The sequence below is a fragment of the Emydura macquarii genome, unplaced genomic scaffold, assembly GCF_026122565.2.
Source record: "Emydura macquarii macquarii isolate MOO-44397 ecotype Brisbane River unplaced genomic scaffold, CSIRO-AGI_Emac_v2 contig_691, whole genome shotgun sequence".
In the NCBI taxonomy this organism is placed as follows: Eukaryota; Metazoa; Chordata; order Testudines; family Chelidae; genus Emydura; species Emydura macquarii.
This window is the reverse complement of record NW_027130828.1, coordinates 10019015-10026398: the sequence shown is the minus strand read 5'-3', so window position 1 is coordinate 10026398 and position 7384 is coordinate 10019015. Positions and strand designations below refer to the sequence as shown.

The 7384-nt window shown below is 46.9% G+C and overlaps 1 long non-coding RNA gene across 1 annotated transcript; it reads left to right on the top strand.

The window, feature by feature from the left end:
- Positions 1-5121: 5121 nt before the first annotated feature.
- Positions 5122-7384, top strand: LOC137148693 (uncharacterized). Its single transcript, XR_010918553.1, has 3 exons — positions 5122-5557; positions 5971-6117; positions 7252-7384. It is a non-coding gene; the product is annotated as an uncharacterized lncRNA (long non-coding RNA).

The following is a 7384-nucleotide window of genomic DNA, read 5'->3' as shown; positions in this document are numbered from 1 at the left end:
TATTTCACAACGAGTCCCTTTGCTTTGCTGGTAGCTGCTTCCAACCTATAACTTGTGAAGCCTCGCGTCTTGAGCAGGGAAGGGGAAGGCATTCTGACTGATGCCGCAATGTGATTTGTAGACATTAAAAAAGATACCTGAAGGGGGGTTCATGCTGACATAGTCAATCTGGGTAATCAAGTCTTGTTGATTATTCACGGCTTCATGTTTTCTCTGGGGGGAAAAATCCTCAGGTTTATATCTCAGTGACAGATGTTTTGGTTTCTAAATGTCGCAGTCATTTTGAAGGCTTCATTCTCTAGGCAGCCAGCACTTCAGAAGGCGGAACACGCTGTGGTTCCGAATCGCCCAGTGTAAAACCACGTCGTGCATTTGTCATCACATGTCCACTTTTCTTCTTCTGAGCTGTCAGGGGCACAACTTGCCCCTGTCCTTTTCTTAAAATGCTCCACTTCTCTGACATTCCCCTCAGCCTGCCCTGCGTTCCGACAAAGGCTGAATGACTTGGGGTCTACGCTGGCATAGTCAGATCTGCTTTGATTTCCTTGCAGTTAATTAGATAACAGCCGAGAAGTTTATTTGGGGAGATCCATTTGGAAGATTCAAAACCCCCCCCCCATTCTATTCTGAGCTGAGATTTCTATCTAACTATCTATCTTTAGCTATTTAACTACTGACTTTCTCTCTGATTGGTTCTGTGAGCCCCAGTGCACCAATGAAGATCCGTTAATTGCATCACTGTGCTACAGAACCATAGAAATCAAGATAGAAAAGACCCACTTAGGCCGTCTAATGCTAGTGCAGGGCTGGCTGTTCCCTACAGGGTATTATCGAGTGCTTTATCAAGTCATTGTAATAAATGTCTCAAATTATAGCACTTCCATCACTTCCCTCGGGAGACTGTTTTGCAGACTAAGAGATCTTGCTGTCAGGAGTTTTCATGAGAATCAGTCTAACTTTTTCTTTTGCTTAATTTCATGCCGTAACACCTGCTTCTGGCCTGTCGTATCACCCTCACTCACTCCCCTCCAATTAGGGTCTTCACATCCATTTAAATGTGGTCTTTATACTTCTCCACTAGCCACTTTAGTGCCCTGGCCCTGCTCAAGTCACTGGGAATTTTGCCCTGGTATGACCAACCACTAAAGAAATATTGTCAGTGTGCTGCTGAGACACGGCCTGATCCAGCTCCCTCTAACATCAAAGGAGTGACTGCCATTGGCTTTAGGAGGAATCGCTGCCCCAGTGCTCTTACTATCTAAAGAGAAGAGTGATAACATGCAGACACATGAAGTACTGGGTTTGCTCCTGGCTAGTTCTCTCTCTCTTAATAATAAATAAATAAATTACAGCCCTTCTTTGGAAGGTGAGGTGACAGTTCTAACCTAGCTCCACTCCTAACCTCCTAGACAAATAAAAATGTCCTTGAGAAAGTAAAATCAAGGATAAAGTGTGACTTCCCATCGCGACCCTACTGTTTGTACAGTGCTTTGAAGATATAAGCTGCTATGTATTATTATTATTATTACATCTTGGATCAGCAATAGTTTCCCATTTTGTTTAGAGTCTGGGGGACTAGAAACAGTTTTCTCTCCAAGAGGAGCTGAAAAAAAAATGATTTTCTTAGTTAAAAATAGCATTCAATGTTTGAATAAGCAGAGATCTTTCTGTTTTGATATTTACAGGCTGAAAATGTATCCAAAGATGAGAGGCAACTAAGCAAATCACTTTTAAAAAAAGTTTAATGTGTTGTGCCCCGTATAAAATGCACCATAAAATGACTGAATTGAAATTTTAAAAGGGGGAAGAATATCTTCAGGGTTTGCTTCTTATATTTTATTATTGCGAAATAAAATACCAATAGACAATGAAAGACACATTTTATGTGCCAACTGACATAAATAACATTGGTCTTCTGACTGTGCTTTTTGTGTCAGCCAATGAAAAGAAATGATGCAGGATATCTAGCACCCATTCAAACACATTGGCTTGAAGGCGGATTCAGAGCAGCACTCATTAGAGAGCAAAACCAGAGTGATTTTAGTCCTGCTCTAAGTGGAAATCTCCGTGCAGCCTTGACGCTGGATGCATGCCCAGTGCTTCCATCGTGAAATTCAGTCTTTGTAATTCACTCTCTAGAAAAAAGCTCCCCAACAGGAGAGATTTGAAAACAGACTAGTTAAGCAATAGTACATAGCATTTCCATGGCACCTTTCATCCAAGGATCTCAATGCCCTTTGCAAACATTATTGAACTAAGATTTACAGTACCTCCAGGACGTAGATAAGCATTCCTATTATAATACTGATTAGGCAGATGGATAAAAGGTGCACAGAGGTTAAACTAGACCTGTATTCCAGAGCAGCTAAGCGGATTGCATTGTTTCCAACTGACTTGGATGTTGCACATGCTCAGCATCTCTGGAAATTCGGCCCGTAAAGCACTGGATAGAGAAGAGGCTTTGTTATCTAGTGGGTAGAGCAAGGGCCCAGGAACCATAAGTTCTAAACCCCGCTGCATCAGCGGTTTGTCCTATGTTTTCACAAATGGCCATGGATTTGGAGTGCCTTGGATTTTTCACCCAGCTTGAGACACCTCAGGGCTGATTTCCATAACACTGAAGCCAATGTGAGTGTCTCAAATTGGGCACTCAAAAATCAATGGCCCTTTTCAAAATGTGGGTCACTGTGACTCATCTGGTGTCCCAGCATGAATCTGACACAGCTCAGAATCAAGGAGTTTTAGAACTCCGGAGTCTGTATGATGTCCCAGACCCCAGCTCTAACCATTAGGCAACACCGGTACACCTGTCTAAAAAAATCATGAACGGTGTGGAGAAAGTAAATGAGAAGTGTTATTTACTCCTTCTCATAACACAAGAACTAGGGCTCACCAAATGAAATTAATAGGCAATTTTAAAAGGAACAAAAGGAAGCATTTCTTCACACAATGCACAGTCAACCTGTGGAACTCCTTGCCAGAGGATGTTGTGAAGGCCAAGACTAGAGCAGGGTTCAAAAAAGAACTAGATAAGTTCATGGAAGGTAGGTCCATCAATGGCTATTAGCCAGGCTAGGCAGGGATTGCTGTTTGCCAGAGGCTGGGAAAGGCTGACGGGATGGATCACCTGTTCTATTCATTCCCTCTGAAGCACCTGGAATTGGTCACTGTTGGAAGACAGGATACGGGGCTAGATGGACCATTGGTCTGACCCAGTATGGCCATTCTTATGTGGTGCTGGCCACTGGCCTGGCATTGTTGGTGTCAGTTGGAGCACGTAGTGTTGTTGTAGCCATGTCGGTCATGGGATATTAGAGAGACACGGCGGGCGAGGTAATATCTTTGTTGGACCAACTTCTGGTGGTGAGAGAGAGAAGCTTTTGAGCCACACAGGGCTCTTCTTCAGGTCCTGCGCTTGCCTCTGTCACCCCCAGAAGTTGGTCCGATAAAGATATTACCTCCCCTGCCGTCTCTCTCTCAGTAGGAGCGTGTCCACTTGGGCCCAGTCTCTGCAGCTTTTCCTGCCCCCACCCTTATCCAGGTCCCAGGGTGTGGTCAGGCAAGTAGAGGCCCAAGGCGGCTCAGGGCACGTGTGCAGGCAGGGAACATGTGGCCCCATGTTTGTCAGCTTAGCTGAGTGCTTTGGGGATCCAGGCAGCCGTGATTTCCCCCTGTGGGCTGGGCGGGAGGCTAGCTCCCTTTGAGAGGGCTGAGAGGCCCTTCACCGACCCTCCTGCATCAGACAATGGGGCAGGCGCCAGCTGAGCTGCCTCGGTGTGACACGAGCCCTTCTGTTCCCCCGCTGCTCCTCAGCTGTGGGCACTGCCTCTGTGCCCTCTCCTCGCTCACAGGCAGCTGGGGAAAAGGCAGTGAGACTCGATCCCATTTCCCTGCAGGGCAGCGCAGAAATCACTGGACTCTCCCTACTTGTTTGCTGTTTCCATGCCCTTGTCGGTATGTTTGGCTCTTTCTTCCCAGCCACGCAGGATTTATCTGCTGCTGAGCAATAGCGAGGGGGTGATGGAGATTCCGGGTGTCTGAGGAGGGTAGCGGGGACAATGCAATCAGAGCCTCTCTGGGTTACCACATTCAGTGACCCTGGCCTGACCTGCCTGGGATTAGTTCCTCCTCAGGGAGCAGAGGTAATTCCGTCTCTGCACTTTACTTCTCTGGCCAGGGCCTCTTCCATCCTGTATCGCAACTGCTGACTGGACCAAAATCCCAGCGGTAATTGGATCAGGGGCATTCTTTTCCATGAGAATATTAAATCAGGCTCACTGCCCAACTTCAGAGCCACACACACTTTGGAATATAAAGGCGCGGAAGATCACATTACCGGGGTTATTTCTTTTGATTCAAACCTGAAGCTATCACAACAGCTTCTTATTTGTTGCAAAAAATTGGGTCCGTTTTTATTGGAAAAAGAAAAAGGGAGGTGGTGGAGACGGATATTGCACTCAGACAGAGTCTGAGCCCCCTGAGGCGCTGAGCACATGCAACTCATCACAGCTGATGGGATCCCAGGGGCTTGGCACTTCTGAAAAAGGACCCAGCAACAGTCACCCCGCTCACTTCTGATAAGTAATAGAAGCTAAACTTCTTCCAGTTTATACTGGATGGGCTCCTGTGTGTGGGTCACATGGGCAAAGGTGGGGCAGGCAAAGGGAGGGGATCTGAGCTTACTCTAAACAGCCAAGGTGAACTGGAGTAAGAAAAGAAAAGAAAAAACAAACAAACAAAAACTACTCCAAACAAGTGGCAAGATCCTAGGCGTGCTGGGAGGGTAGCAATCCTACCAGTCCTGGCAGGCAAATCCTCCTGGGTGGGACACCTTCTTCACTCTAGGCTGCAGCAATAAGCTTCAGTGATACAGGGTGCTGGGATGTGCACAGCCCCCCCAGTAGCTTCCCAGGTTCCAGGCTTGGGCAAAGCAGGTTCGTATCCCAACAATTCTGAGGACAGCTTTGGCAAATCCCTCTCCAGACTGTCTGGGTCACAGAAGAGCCAGATGAGCCTTGTTAGCAAATGAGGTAGCCTCAGGTTATGCTAACAAGCCCATTAAGGGGGCTTATAAAGGGAGTATGGCTGGCAAGCAAGGGGCAAATGGGTAAGAGTGGCGGCTTTGTCTGGGAGCTGTTCTGGGGGAGCCAGGCTAATCTGCTGGCCAAGTCACTAGGAAGGTTTTCTGGTGGTGTGATGCTGCTTGGGCCTCCCTTGTGAGCTAACACTAGAAGGCTGGTGATAATGGACTTAGGTCATTAAGCTACTGATTATCCCAACCCCCAAGAAAGGGCATTTCTGATTTTATCCAAATCCACAAGAAACGAGTCTGTTTGACTCAGTCGACCCCAGCTCTATTGTCACATACCCCATTTTCCTGAGCCCCCTGGACATGATCTTAGAAGCATGAAGACCCTCTTCCTACCTTTCCTCCTCTTCCGGGCCTAAGCCAAAGCCCCCTGAAGTTAATGGCAAGGCTTCCAGTGGCTTTAATGGACTTTGGGTTAGCCTCTCGCCCATGGTTGAAGCATCACTGTGGTGTGGGTCTGAAAAGCTGGTGAGTAAGAACTGTCTTAAGACTAGATTTCTTCACAGTGAATGTTTTTGCCCCGAGGAACCTAGAGAGTTGCCCTGAATGTGGAACTATAGGATGCATCCACCAGCCAAGATAAACCAGGGGTTTGAGAATGAGCTATGATGGGAAGCTCTGTTTGTGATTTACCTAATCCAACGGTCACCAGTGTTTTCCTGATGGCCTTAAGCCATCTTGGGTTCCAAGTCCTCAATGTGCATGTGTCTCCTCCCCTCCATCCTTAGCCTTTTAAATGCAAACTGCAAACAGGGAAGGGGTGGGGTTTGTGCCCTATACATTTTTCAGTTCTAGACAAGATAGGAAAAAGGGAAGAAGAAAAAAATTGCTCCCTCTTCCCCCAAAATTAGTTTCTTGGTTTTATTGTTCTGTTTGTTTAGGTTACATTAGAACTCCAGTCCCAGCTTGCTTGGAAGATTCCCTGCACAGGATTTGGACACTCTGAAACCTGAGCAATAGGGAGGGGAGCGCACCCTGATTACCGTACAGCTCCCACCATCGCTACCGCTTTTAGAGCTGCACCACAGGTAAATTACACAGCCAGGTTTTTTTCAAGTGTAAAAGCACCCTAGGTAACGGTTTAACCACGGTGGAATCGTCATCACACTGGTAATTCTGTCCTCTGATTCTTTAGGGACCGGTCACCTCGGGCGGAGCAACCTAGGCCTGGTCTGCACTTACCTGGCGATTTGGCGGCAGTTGACGGGAGTTACGCAAGGTGCACAGAGTAGCCTGCGTAACTCCTGTCGACTGCTGTGCTTCCCTTCTGCGCAGCGTCTTCACTGCACTGCGCCACTTGAGGAGGTGGTTTTACCGCGTCGACTTCTGGATCGATTGAGCGGGTCTTCTCTGACCACTCAATCGATCCAGATAGGTCGATCTGACACCGTCAGCATAGACATAGCCCTTGACGCATCCCCATCGTTATTCCTAGTACAAGGGGCAGGGTTAAATTTCCAGCTCCACAGCAGTCTTCCTGTGTGAGCCTTGGCAAATCACTTAGTTGCTCTGTGCCTCAGTTACTCATCTATAAAATGGGGTAACAGCACATGGGCACGGTGAGGATAAATACATTCAAGATGCTGAGTGGTTCAAATACTGTGGTAATGGGGGGGACGGACTGGTGGGCATGTTAATATCTAAGATATAGATTCTTCTTCCTGATCCCACTATAAATTTCTCCTGATAATCAAGCCTATGTTTCCTTTGGCTTAATTTCCTCCTGTCACTCTTGACTCTCTCTCCCTTTTGTGCCATCCTCCTTGTCCCACCTTGGTGTGGTTTAGCCTGGCGCCATTAGAGTTTTGTTTTATGACCATATTAATTAAATACCTCCTCCTTTCAGCGCTGTGCGCAATTCCCTCTGCCTTCGTAAGGATTAGCCATAGCACACTATTGCTGAGCTTAGAATATGATTGTTGTTATCCCAGGGAATTCTAATAACGATTTAGTTATTCCTGGGCCTCACGCTTAGCTGTTCCCTGACATTTGTAAAATTCAGGTTTAGAGAAGAAGCCCACATGAAAAAAGAGACGCTCCAGCCATTATTTACATTTCCCGTGCCATTTTCTGTTCAGTTGGGGCCCCAGATCTTAAAGGGCCTGTGTGTTGTATTAAGATCTAAAGGGTTTTTGTTTTAATTTCTTTGTATGTGCATTTAGCCCTGGTGAAAGATGCTAGAATGACATTGCTGGAGATCACTGCAGTGGCCTGCTCTGTGCAGGTGTAACACACTGGTGAGTGTCTCTCACACCAGGGATGTGAGTCCATTACAGCTCCAGTTGGAAGCCTTCC